Raw genomic sequence first — 14,389 nt, 5'->3', positions numbered from 1 at the left:
ATGTATTTGCTGCCCTTGTCCTTCTAGTTGGTAGAGATCGCGGGTTTGGAAGGTGCTGTCTACGGAGCCTTGGTGCATTGCTGCAGTGCATCTTGTAGATGGTACACACTGTGCGTCGGTGGTGGAGGGAGTGAATGTTTGTGGATGGGGTGCCAATCAAGCGGACTGCTTTGTCCTGGATGGTGTCGAGCTTCTTGAGTGTTGTTGGAGCTGCACCCATCCAGGCAAGTGGAGAGTATTCCATCACATGAATGGCAGAGCAGGCTCGAGGGGCTGAATGGCCTACTCCTGCTCCTATTTCTTATGATTTTATGTTCAAAGATGATGGAATTAGACTGTAGTGAGGACGAGTTCGAAGTAGTACTGACTATTGTAGTATCATTAAAATAGAGACATAAAGGTCACACGCAAAGGAAGATTATTTTCCAACATCCCATGAAGAGCGAGAGAGGACCTACAACACTTTAGCCAGATAGGGCAACAGGATTGAACTCTTGGGCAAGCTTAGGGTTTATAGAGCTAAGAGTTCTTAGAATCATAGAATAATACAGCACAGAATGAGGCCATTCGACCCACCGTGCCTGTGTTGGCTCTTTGGTACAGATTTGTCATCCTTGATCCCAATGAACTGCCTAAGGGAAGAGAGCTATCCAATTAATCCCACTCCTCATAGCCTTGTAAATTTTCTCCCTTAATGTACTTATGGAATTGTCTTTTGAAAGACTTGCATTTATATAACACCTTTCATGACCACAGGGCATCTCAAAGTGCTTTACAGCCAATGAGGTACTTTTGAAGTGTAGTCACTGTTATAATGTAAGATACACACAGCAGCTAATTTGTGCACAGCAAGCTCCCACAAATAGCAATGTGACAATTGCCAGATGATCTGTTTTTGTGATGCTGTTTGATGAATGAATATTGGCCAGGACACTGGGGGTAACTCCCCTGCTGTTTTTCAAAATTGCCCATGGGATCATTTACATCCAGCTGAGAGGGCAGACAAGGCCTTGGTTTAATATCACATCTGAAAGACAGCAAGCACTTCTAACAATGCAACACTCTCTCAGTACTGCACTGGAAAATCAGCCTTGACTACTGTAGTTAACGCCTACAGTGGGCTTAAACCCACAACCTTCTGACTCAGAGGCGAGGGCTAACCACTGAGCCACAGCTGACCCGGATTTTTTTTTTACTATTTTGTTACTATTGAATCTACTTCCACCGCCCTTTCAGTCAGTACATTCCAAATCACAACAACTCACTGTGATAAATGTTTCCTCACATCAACTCTGGTTCATTTTCCAATTATCTGAAATCTATATCCTCTCCCAGTGGAAACAGTTTCTCCTTATTTATCAAAACTCTTCATGAGTTTGAACACCTTATTCAACTCCATATTGATAAAGGGACAGTAAATGTTCGGCACAAAAAAAGAACCCAAGCTTGCTTGAGGCATTATTTTGGCAGAGGAGATATGGAAGTTCCAGCTGAGTTCCAGCACTGAGCATCAGGCAGTGAGGGAGAAATACAAACGGACAGTGGCTTTGCAACATGCAAAGTGAATCCGACATTCTACCTCAATGGCTGTCAGACATTGCTGATTGCTTCTAGAGATTTAGATTAGGGATGAGCCTCAACTAAGGACACAAGGTAGCAAGAAAAGGACGGTCTCGATCTGAAATGTCAACCTCCAATTAATTAATTCCCTTCGTCACATCAAAGTGGTACTGAATTGTCAGCTGATGTGAGGCCAGGGACTGGATGGCGACTGTACAATCCTATTTATAGACACTACGTCCGAGGGGCAAAGCATCTCTCCGGGCAACGTGCCCAACCTGACCAGTAGTGTCATTCCTGTGTAGCTTCCTGTTTTCAATTGTATTCTGGACTTTACAGCTCTCCAAGGGGACGGACACACAGAGCTCGTATTATACAAAAGAAAAAGGGAGAGATTCATTCCATTTATTTATCTCAACGTCATCTCTATTTTTGTTTTCAAATGTTATTCCTTTGTTTTCAGTGGTATGACTCATTATTTTTTCATTTGGGTTGGGTGTGTGAGAAATGCTGGCAAGGCCCATCTCTAATATAAACACAAAATACTGCAGACGCTGGAAATCTGAAATAAGAATGAAAAAAGTCTACCTCTAGTTGCTCTTAAATAATTGATTCTTTTAATTCATTCTTGAGATGTGGGTGTCACTGGATCAGAGGAATGCAAGGATGACATTCAGCCCTAGGAGTCTATTCTACCCTTCAATTAGATTATAGCTTAACCATCTACCTACCTTGGTTCCAGAACCTTTAAGGTCCTTGCCTAACAAAAATCTATCAACCTCAGTTTGAATATTTCAATTGACTCCCAGCTTCAACAGCTTTTTGCAGGAGAGAGTTCCAGATTTCCGCTAGCCTTAGTGTGAAGAAGTGTTTCCTGATGTTACCTTTGAATGGTCTACCTCTAATTTTAAGGTTATTCTCCCTTATTCTGAACTTCCCCACCAGAGGAAACAGTTTCTATTGACCTTATCAGCTCCTGTAATCAGCTTGAACACGCTCCCTCACCTTCACTGTAAGAGGTGCGGGGTAGGGCTGGATAGCAGGCGGCCGCTACTTTCAAGTTGGTTATAGCTCTTTTACTACTTGTCCAGAAGGTTCCGGCTCTTTGTGGGTGGGAACCAAAAATAAAAAAATTTGAAAACATTTTTTTAGGGGTGGCGCAGTGGTTAGCACCGCAGCCTCACAGCTCCAGCGACTCGGGTTCGATTCTGGGTACTGCCTGTGCGGAGTTTGCAAGTTCTCCCTGTGTCTGTGGGGGTTTCCGCCGGGTGCTGCGGTTTCCACCCACATGCCAAAGACTTGCAGGTTGATAGGTAAATTGGCCATTGTAAATTGCCCCTAGTGTAGGTAGGTGGGAAGAGAATTGAGGGAAGATGGGGATGTGGTCGGGAATATGGGGTTAATATAGAATTAGTATAAATGGGTGGTTGTTGGTCAGCACAGATTCGGTGGGCCGAAGGGCCTGTTTCAGTGCTGTATCTCTCTATGACTCTATGACTGGCAAAGCTGACTTTTATTGCCAGTCCCTCATTGCATAAAACGTAGTTTGATACAACTGAGAGGCTTTCGAGGTCACTTCAGAGGGAAGTTAAAAGAGTCAAGATCAAAACATAGGTCGAAAATTCCAACAGGGACGTGGACAAAATACGCCCCCAGACTTTTTCCTTCCCATGGTGAGTTGTGCTTCAGTTGATAGCACTTGTCCCTCTGAGTTAGAGGATTGCACACTCCTTTCACCTATCACCCCTGTGCTTACTGACCTAGATTGATTCCCAGTCCGCCAAAACCTTGATCTTAAAATTCTCATCCTTGCTTTCAAATCCATCCATGACCTCACTGTCTCCCTATCTCTGTAATCTCTTCCAGCCCTACAACCTACCGAGATCTCTGCTCTCCTCCAATTCTGGCCTCTTGAACATCCCTGATTTTTTTTATTGCTCCACCATTGGCGGCCGTGCCTTTAGTTGCGTTGGGCCCTAAGCTCTTGAATTCCTTCCTCTCTGCATCTCTCTAAAGATGCACCTTAAAACCCATTGCTTTGGCCAAGCTTATGGTCTCCTCTCCTAATATCTCCTTATGTGGCTCGGTGTTAATTCTTGCTTGATAATGCTGCTATGAAGTGCCTTGGGACATTTTACTACATTCAAGGTGCTATATAAATGCAATTTTTATTATTGTTGTTATGGGTTCAATTCCCAATCCAGAGACCTGAGCACAAAGGCTACACTGACATTCTGGTGCAGTACTGAGCGAGCGCTGCACTGTTGGAGGTGCCGTCTTTTGGATGAAATGTTAAACTAAGGCCTCTTCTGCCATCTCTGGCACACATAATGACCCAATAGCAATATTTTGAAGAAGAATAAGGAGTTCTCCCCAGTGTCCTGTGCCCAATATTTATCCTTCAATCAACATCACTGATCCAGATTAACTGCTCATTATCACGCTACTCTATGTGGAATCTTGCTGTGTCCAAATAGGCTGACACGTTTCCTACATTACAACAGTGACAACATTGAAAAAAAGTGCTTCAATGGCTGTAAAATGCTTTGGGACATCCTGAAGTCATAAAGGGCGCTATATAAATGCAAGTCTTTCTTTATAACTGACAGCTGATTCGACCTTGCCTGATTTATGCCCCGCCCTAGTTGGAAGTTTCATCCCTCATGACTGCATTTGAGTTTTAAATATCTGTAGGAGGCAGGGAGGACTGAATCACAGAATCACAGAATAGTTACAACGCAGAAGGAGGCCATTCAGCCCATTGCGTCTGCACCAGCTCTCTGAAAGAGAAATTCCCTTAGTTCCATTCCCCTGCCTTCTCCCCATAACCCTGCACAATATTCCTTTTCATATAACTGTCTAATTCCCTTTTGAATGCTTCAATTGAACCTGCCTCCACCACACTCTCAGGCAGCGCATTCCAGATCCTAAACACTCACTGCGTGAAAAAGTTTTTCCTCATGTCACTTTTGCTTCTCTTACCAAATACTTTAAATCTGTGCCCTTTCATTCCCGATCCTTTCGTGAGTGGGAACAGTTTCTCTCTATCTACTCTCTCCAGACCCCTCATGACTTTGAATACCTCTATCAAATCACCTCTCGGCCATCTCTTCTCCAAGGAAAACAGTCCCAACTTCTCCAATCTATCTTCGTAACTGAAATTTCTCATCCCTGGAAGCAGGCTCCTGAATCTTTTCTGTACTGTCTCCAATGCCCTCACGTCTTTCCTCAAGCGCAGCGCCCAGAACTGGACGCAATACTCCAGCTGAGGCCGAACTAGTGTCTTATACAAGTTCAACATAACTTCCTTGCTATAAAAACAAGAAATGCTGGAACCACTCAGCAGGTCTGGCAGCATCTGTGGAAAGAGAAGCAGAGTTAATGTTTCGGGTCAGTGACCCTTCATCGGATGTTCCGATGAAGGGTCACTGACCTGAAACGTTAACTCTGCTTCTCTTTCCACAGATGCTGCCAGACCTGCTGAGTGGTTCCAGCATTTCTTGTTTTTTTTTCAGATTTCCAGCATCCGCAGTATTTTGTTTTTATAACTTCCTTGCTCTTGTACTCTATGCCCCTATTAATAAAGCCCAGGATACTGTATGCTTTATTAACCACGCTCTCTCAACCTGTCCTGCCACCTTTAATGACTTATGCACGTATACACCCAGGTCCCTCTGCTCCTGCATCCCCTTTAGAATTGTACCCTTTATTTTATATTGTCTCTCCATGTTCTTCCTACCAAAATGAATCACTTCACATTTCTCTGCATTGAACTTCATCTGCCACCTGTCTGCCCATTCCACCAACTTGTCTATGTCCTTTTGAAGTTCTACACTGTCCTCCTCACAGTTCACAATGTTTCCAAGTTTTGTATCATCTGCAAACTTTGAAATTGTGCCCTGTACACCAAGGTCTAGGTCATTAATATATATCCGGAAAAACAAGAGTCCCAACACTGAACCCTTCCTCCAGCCCGAAAATCATCCATTAACCGTTACTCCTTGTTTCCTGTCACTGAACCAATTTCGGATTCATGTTGCTACCATCTCTTTTATTCCAGGAGCTACAAGTTTGCTCACAAGTCTGTTGTGTGGCACTATATCGAATGCCTTTTGAAAGTCCATGTACACCACATCAACATAATTGCTCTCATCAACCCTCCCAGTTACCTCCTCAAAAAACTCCAGCAAGTTGGTTAAACATGATTTTCCCTTAAGAAATCTATGCTGGCTTTTCTTAATTATCTTACATTTGTCTATGTGACTATTGATTTTGTCCCAAATTATTTTTTCTAGACGTTTTCCCACCACCGACGTTAGACTGAAGGAGCTGGGGAGCGCGGTGGGGGGTGGGGGGGTCCCACTGTTCTGCCCACTGTTCTGAGGCACCAAGTATGATGAAGCTGGTGATAAATCGCATGGCAGGGAGCAGGATGAGTGTGTGGGACTATGCAGTGCAGTCATAACTTTAGAAGAAACAAGAATGGAGAGTTGATCGGAATGCCAAATGTAGCATTAGTCATAAAGTAGAGAGAGCGATTCAAATACTGTAAAGAGCCCCTTTTAAGGGAAAAAGCATCCAAATGAGATACTTTGACCCAAGTGTTTATCCACAATAATTAGAAGCAGGTCTCTCAGACTGAGAGAACTAATCCAGATGGAAAAGCTGAACAAAACTTGTTAGCATTTCTATAACCCAGAGATTCTCTTTGAAGACTGTAACACATTAACTAAACTAGCATTCGGTCAGCCTGCAAAATGCAGATTTATTTCCAGTTCTATGGCCTGACCTACCAGATGTTGAAAAAAGAAATAGGTTGTTGGTTTCTGACTCGGAATCTTCCTCATGAGCCAATTTGTGATTTAGCCATTTTTTGTTTAAGAAAGGGCACTCAAAGTGTAAGCAAATAATTAAATGCACCTTGACTGACATCACACGAACAGGAGGAGGCCATTTAGCCCCTCGATCCTGTCTTGCCATTCAATTAGATCATGATTGATCTGTACCTCAACTCCATCTAACTGCCTGGATTTCATAACCCTTAATACCCTCATCTAACAAAAATCTATCCATTGCAGTTTTGAAATTTACAATTGACGCCCAGCCCCAACTCTTGGGGGAGAGATTTCCACATTTCCACTACCATTTGTGTGCAGAAATGCTTCCGGATATCATTGCCTGAACAGCCCAGCTCTAAAGGTCCATCACCTAAATAAAGGGTGGAAATAATAATTGCTGCACTGACAACAAACTATATCCAACAAATGACTGTATTAACTTATGGATGCTTTTGGGTAAGGGGTTAATCCATGATTTGAGGGGCAACCATAGAGATATTGTTGGAAGCAGTGCAGGTAACCAAAAGCTTGGTCAAAGAGGTCGGTTTAAAGGAATATCCAAAAGGAGGAGAGGGAGGCAGAGAGATGGAAAGGTTTGGGGAGGAAGCTGAAGGCATGGCCACCAATGGTGGAACCATTAAGATTGGGGATGCTCGAAGGCCAGAATTGAAGGATTAGAGAGATGACAGAAGTTGTAGGGCTAGAATAGGTTACAGAGATAGAGAGGGATGAGGGCATGGAGGAATTTTAAAATCGAAGTGTTTTTGGAGAGGGAGCAAATATAGGTCAGCAAGCACAGGGGTGATGAGTGAAAGAGACTTTGTGCGAGTTAGCATCCGGGCAGCAGAGTTATGGATGAGTTGAAGTTTACAGAGAGTGAAGGATGGGAGGCCAATGGGGAGAAATGGAGTAAATTGGAATAAATGGAGTTTCAAAGTAAAAAAAACACAGATGAGGGTTTCAGCAGGAGGTGGCCTGAGGCAGCGGCAAGCGAGCACACAGGGCCACAGTTTAACGTCTCATCCGAAAAATGGCACCTTCGTCAGTGCAGCACTTCCCTCGATGCTGTGCCAGCCTGGATTCTGTACTCAGATCTCTGGAGTGGGGCCCATGACCTTGTGCCTCAGAGGTGAGAGTATGAGCCATGGCTGACACCGGATATTATAACACAGCTGAAACTCTCAAAGCCTCCACGCAAGGGGTGCATTTCACAAACTCACCCTCCCGGCAGACAGCTTCATTAGACAAGTGCCCATTTTGGAAATTTGCTTGCACAGATTAGCAAGAGCTAACAGCCTGAAAATCCCACGTGGCTGGTTGGCCACTGCTCCCAAATGACGAAAAGCGACCTAGATGCTTGAGATCCTGGTCAAGAACATGAATTCATCACTATGTCAGCCTCTGGATTGGCAGCAATGAGCCCGACCTTCGGGTTAATTAATGCACCATTTCAATAATTGACATTCAGCTCAACAAACTGTAGATTAAGCCCTTGGCCTCTATAAATTACTATATAATATTACCCATTATTTGCTATAGATAGTGGCATCTTCACATAAGGGAGTCAGGAAATTATGGGGCAATTGGTTGACATTTTATGAGTAGAAAAGAAAAAACTTGCATTGATATAGCAACTTTCACAACCTCAGGACATCCCCAAGCACTTTATAATCAATAACGTACTTTTGAAGTGTAGTCACTCTTGTAATGTAGGAAACGTGACAGTCTATTTTTAGTGATGTTGGCTGAGGGATAAATATTCAGCAGGACACCAAACCATTATCTCCTTGCTGTTCGTGGGAGCTTGCTGTGCACGAATTGGCTGCTGCATCTCCCAAGTTATATCAATGACTAGACTTCAAAAAGAACTTCATTGTCTGTAAAGCGCTTTGGGACGTCGTGAGGTTGTGAAAGGCTCTACAGAAATGCAAGTTCCTTCTTCCAGTGTCCTTATTCCTGATAATTATTGAATGAATCACTACTGAGTGTTGAGTGAGGACAGGGCCAGGTTTGAGTGAAGTATCCTACATGATTAAAATAGCCAGGCTAAACTCACAGTTACACTGAGTTACATTGAGTTATACTGAATTTTCAGCATAGAAATAGACTATTCAGCATAAATACTCCCTGCTCCTCTCACAGTATTTCCTCTAACCCTATTAACAAATCCTTCTATTCCTTTCTCCCTCATGTGTATCCCGCTTTCCTTTAAACACATCTATGTTTTCATCACTCTCTGGTTAAACGAGTTGCTGCTGAATTCTCTTATGAATTTATTTGTAGGAATATGGGATTAGTGTAGGGTTAGTATAAATGGGTGGCTGATGGTCGGCACAGACTTGGTGGGCCGAAGGGCCTGTTTCAGTACTTTATCTCTAAATAAATAAATAAATAAATAGTTCCAAGTCAGGATGGTGTGTGGCTTGGAGGGGAACTTGCAGATGATGGTGTTCACATGCACCTGCTTCCCTTCTGCCCTTGTCCTTCTAGGTGGTAGAGTAAAGCCTGGCTACCCAACCCGAACCCAACTAGACCCGACTACATGTGTCGGGCTCGGGTCGGGTTGGGTCGATATTCCGAGTCCAGCATTCGGGCTCGGGTCGGGTTGGGTCGGGCTGGATGGTGCTGCCTCCGGGAAGTCATGGGATCAGGCTTACCCATGATTCCCCACAACTCTAGCTGCAGGAATAACCTGCTGCCGGAACGGATGAACGATATTCATGTTGGGTTGCCTCGGGTCGGGCGCGAAAAAAAAATTAAAGGACTGGGGCCCAGGTCGGGTTTTGATTTTATACCCGAGCAGGCCTTTATGGTAGAGTTCATGGGTTTGGAAGGTGCTGTCGAAGGAGCCTTGGTGATTTGCTGCAGTGCATCCTGTAGATAGTACACACTGCTGTCACTGTATGTCAGTGGTGGAGGGAGTGAATGTTGAAAGTGGTGCTGATTAAGCAGACTGCTTTGTCCTGGATGATGTTGAGCTTCTTGAGTGTTGTTGGGGCTGCACCCATCCAGACAAGTGAAGAGTATTCCATCACACTCCTGACTTGCGCCCTTGTAGATGGTGGACAGGCTTTGAGGAGTCAGGAGGTGAGTTACTCGCTGCAGGATTCCCAGCCTCTGACTTGCTCTTGTAGCAACAGCATTTATGTGGCTGATCTAGTTCAGTTTCTGGTCAATGGTAACCCCCTCCCCCAGGATGTTGATAGTGGGGTTTCAGTGATGGTAATGCCATTGAATGCCAAGGGGAGATGGTTAGACTCTTTCTTGTTTGAGATGGTCATTGCCTGGCACTTGTGTGGTGCGAATGTTACTTGCCACTTGTTAGCCCAAACCTGGATATTGTTCAGGTCTTGCTGCCTATGGACATGGACTGCTTCAGTATCTGAGGAGTCGCGAATGGTGCTGAACATTGTGCGATCATCAGCGAACATCCCCACTTCTAAATTTATGATGGAGGGAAGGTCATTGATGAAACAGCTGAAGATGGTTGGGCCTAGGACACTACCCTGAGGAACTCCTGCAGTGATGCCCGGGGACTTTCCTTTATTCTTTCCTTTATTAGCCGAGGTATAGAATATTAGAGATGGGAGGTTATGCTGGAACTATATAACTCATTGGTTAGGCCAATGTACTGTGTGCAGTTCTGGTCACCTCATTACAGAAAGGATGTAATTGAACCAGAGAGGGTACAGGGGAGATTTACGAGGATGTTGCCAGGACTGGAAAAATGCAGCTATGAGGAAAGATTGGATAAGCTGGGGTTGTTCTCCTTGGAACAGAGAAGGCTGAGGGGAGATCTGATTGAAATGTACAACATTTTGAAGGGCCTGGATAGAGTGGAGGTGAAGGGCCTATTTACCTTAGCAGAGAGGTCAGTGACTAGGAGGCATAGATTTAAAATGGTTGGTAGAAAAATTAGAGGGGAGATGAGGAAATACCTTTTCACCCAGAGGGTGGTGGGAGTCAGGAACTCACTGCCTGAAAGGGTAGTTGAGGCAGAAACCCTCAACATTCAAAAGAAGTCTGGATATGCATCTCAAGTGCCGTAATCTGCAGGGCTACGGACCAAATGCTGGAAGGTGGAATTAGAATAGGTGGATCGTTTTTCAGCCGGCACAGACACAATGGGCCAAGTGGCCTCTTTCTGTGCCTCAAATTTTCTATGATTGAGATGATTGACCTCCAACGACCACAACCATCTTCCTTTGTGCTAGGTATGACTCCAACCAGCAGAGAGTTTTCTCCCTGTTTCCCAATTACTCCAATATTTCTAGGGCTCCTTGTTGCCAAACTCGTTTAAATGCTGCCTTGATGTCAAGGGCAGTCGCTCTTACCTCACCTCTGGAGTTCAGCTCTTTTGTCCATCTTTGGACCAAGGCTGTAATGAGTTCAGGAGCTGAGTAGCCCTGGTGGAACGTCTGTGACAGGTTATTGCTGAGCAAGTGCCGCTTAATAGCACCTGTTAACAACCCCTTCCATCATACCTTACATTTGTACATGTATAGAAAGAATGGATGAGGTAATGCAGGAGGTCCAAGGGGCTGTACTCTAGCACAGGCGGTTTCTTGCATCAGGAGAGAAGTGAGGAAGCTAAAAGTAACAACTGCAGCCACATATTGTCTGCGGGTGGTGAGCAGCCCAATGGACTGATGTGTGTTTAATATTTCAGTGAGTCAGACTGTCCTTTATAACTGATATTCCCACTGCTCCAACCTCCATCTGTTTTTTGGGAAAAGAGCAGCAAGGAGAAGCAGTGTATTAGTCACTGAGGACTGGAGTCTGCCCATGACCCAGCCACCTTGATGTAGACATTTGTGAGCCAACTTGCTCGAATCCAGAAGCTATCACTTCAGAATCTGACCCATCAGAGAACATTCCTTCGCACAATGTCTCAGTTAACCCAGCCAATCAGCACACATGTTTTCATTTTGGAAACATTTTCATAACATGATCAGTACTCACAAACCCAATCCCATCTAGACTAGATGATGAGATAGGGCATCTGTCTCGCAGCTGGTAACAAAATGGACCGCACACAATTTTCTGATCCCACTGTCACTCTCCTTCCACTTAGCCCTGTTGCACAACTCCACAAAAATTACCATTATTTATCTTCTTTCTTCCATGATCTTACTTTCTTCAAAATCCAGGCTGACATTCCCAAAGCAGTTGCTGAGGGAGTGCTGCACTGTCAGAGGTGCCGTCTTTGGGATGAGATGTTAAACTGAAGTCCTGATTGCCTTAAAACTCCCACGGCACTATTTCAAAGAAGAGATGGTGGAGAGTTCTCCCTGGTGTCTTAGCCAATAATTATCCCTGTATCAAGTCATTATTTCATTGTTGTTTGTGGGATCTTGCTGTGTACAAATTGACTGTCACGTTGCCTACATTATAACAGTGACTACATTTCAAATAGTACTTCATTGGCTGTATGTGCTTTAGTTGTGAAAGGTGCTATAGAAATGTAGGTCCTTCCTTCCTCCCTTGCCCTCACTATTGGCCACAGAAGCCTGTGTGTAAGGAGTGCCAAACTTTCATTGACGTGTTCCTTCAGAACTCTCGTGATTCCATTGCACACCCCTGTGAATCACCTGTGGGTGTTTCTTTCACCAAATTAAAGATGCTGTATTACACACAACTTGTGACTGATCTGCTGGCTGCAATCCAAATGAGGCACCTCCCATTCACAGCGGCACAGGTTCAACTGCTCATATTTAAACTGATCACAATATGCTAGGGCTGTTTCCCAGCATTTCTGTACCCAGGAAATGGAACTGACAGAACAGTACTTTCATTCTGAATGAATATACTCTGAATTTCCTCAGTGTGTGAACTGGGTATAATTCAGAGACTGCACTGGAGAAAACAACTGCGAGGTTTTCACAAGTTATACCAACTAGTGACAAGTTCTAATAACTTGTAGCATTCATGACTTCATTCACTTAAGGCCGAGCAGAGTCCTTAATTGTCTTAAACTTTTCTTACCTCCTTCCTTGATGTGCTGACTTTGGAATTCCATGGGAATGCCGTGCTGTAGTTCCTCACCCGTGGGTACTGAGGAGAGCATCGCAGCGGGAAAACTTGGCTGATTGTTTTTCCTCGAAGTCCCTATCCCAGGGGTGTGTGCATCACTAAATGTATCCCAGCTGAGATTGACTAACTCATGACAAGCACATGAGGGAGAGAGGAACAGGAGGATATGTTGATGGAGTTAGATGAAGAAGGGTGGAGGAAGCTCATGTGGAGCATAAACAACAGTATCGGTCAGTTGGGCCAAATAGCCTGTGTCAGTGCTATAAACACTTCATAATACTTTGTAACTCAATGCGGGGATTCATATCTATATGGCTTCATACCAATGTCTTTACACAGCAGGCTATCGGGAGAAGGTTTTGAATTTATTTTGATTCTATTTATCAATATATGTTACATATCAGATAAAAGTATTTGCTATTAAAATGCTCTCTGGTGTTGAAAGAGGAAGTTGCTTCTAGGCCTTTTTTTAAACTGGGTGTCAGTCGCAGGCAAGTTCAGCATTTGTTGCCCATAAGCCTTCTTCGTGAACCACACTGAGTCACATCAGAAGGCGGTTAAGAGTCCACCACATTGCTGTGGATTTGAAGTCAGATATAGGCCCAGGCTGGGTGAGAACAGGAGATTTCCTTCCCTAATGGGACCTTAGTGAATCAGTTGGGCTTTAACAGCATTCTGCCAGCTTCATTATTACAGCTTTTTACTGAAGTTAAATTCTCATGGTGGGATTTGAACTCAGGTTTGCCAGTTTACTAGTCCAGGAGCATAACCACTACGTTGCTGTCCCTCATCTTCCAATCCTGCCCTCCAACAGCTGCTAAAAGTTGCAGAGCAGAGGCTCATGTCGTGAGAATTTTATGGTCCCTTTCTCAGGCAGATTGCTCACACGGGTCAGAACCAGAACGTCCGACAACACAATGGAGAGGCAGCAGTTTTATCTTCTGAGAGATTCTGAAGTGAAGGCTTTGGCCCACAACAGGCCCATGGTAAAGGAGGTTCTATAAGATAGGAGAGAAGATGAGATAAAGCAATCAGGCGATGTTATGCTTAGGTTTTCAGATTAAACACTTCTTACATTTTTATTTATGTCGTATTGTGTCATGCAGAAATTTTGCCGCAGAGTCATAGAATGATACAGCACCAGATGGAGGCCATTCAATCCATCATACCTGAACTAGCACTTTGTGTTTATCAAGGTCATAAATATTGGGGAATGAATAAAATTCCCAACTTAGGCACCTAGTGCCAGCATCAATCAGAGAGGGATGAAGCTGTGATTTTAAGATTTATTCAGGATTTGGGAGTTGGTGGCAAGGCTGTAATTTATTGCTGCTCCCTAGTTGCCCTTGGTAAGGTGGTGGTGAGCCTTCTTCTGCACTGCAGCATTCTGAGAGGTGAAGGTGCCATTAGGGAAGGAGTTCCAGGATTTTTACCCAGCCACAGTGAAGGAACAGCCAATATATTTCCAAGTCAGGATGGTGTGTGACCTGGAGGGGAACTTGCAGATTCTGACGAAAGGTTATTGATCTGAAACGTTAATTCTGTTCCTCTCTCCACGGATGCTGCCAGCACTTCGAAGGTTTGTTCATATCTACCTAAGAACCCTACTGCCTTGAGGTCCAGTAAAAGTGACCTTTCACCAGGAAAACCTGGACTTGAGTCAAACTCAGTCTGAACTGGTAGCAACCAATGAGGAAACAGCATTGAGTCATGTGTTAGCCTATTGAGGAGAGGTGTTATTTTAACAATAAAACACAGGATACAGGTTTATAATTACGAACCGTCAAGCATTAGCTTTTACTGGTTACAGATACAGTCTTGGTCGCTTTGAATGGTGGAGCAAGCTCAAATGGCAGAATGGTCTCACCCTGTTCCTTCCTATGTTCCTGTATTAATGGAACTCTGCCGCTAGACAGTGTCAAAGTTAAGTACCATCAACAGTATGGAATATTAATAAT

General features: G+C 44.1%; 1 non-coding gene across 1 annotated transcript; it reads left to right on the top strand.

The window, feature by feature from the left end:
* The first annotated feature begins 2,619 nt into the window (after nt 1–2,619).
* On the top strand, nt 2,620–2,683 carry LOC137384142 (U7 small nuclear RNA). Its single transcript, XR_010977534.1, has one exon. It is a non-coding gene; the product is annotated as a U7 small nuclear RNA (small nuclear RNA).
* The last annotated feature ends 11,706 nt before the right edge of the window (nt 2,684–14,389 follow it).

This window comes from Heterodontus francisci, chromosome 25, assembly GCF_036365525.1.
Source record: "Heterodontus francisci isolate sHetFra1 chromosome 25, sHetFra1.hap1, whole genome shotgun sequence".
Classification (NCBI taxonomy): Eukaryota; Metazoa; Chordata; class Chondrichthyes; order Heterodontiformes; family Heterodontidae; genus Heterodontus; species Heterodontus francisci.
Note: the sequence above shows the minus strand (reverse complement) of the source record. Positions and strands in the feature narration are given on the sequence as shown.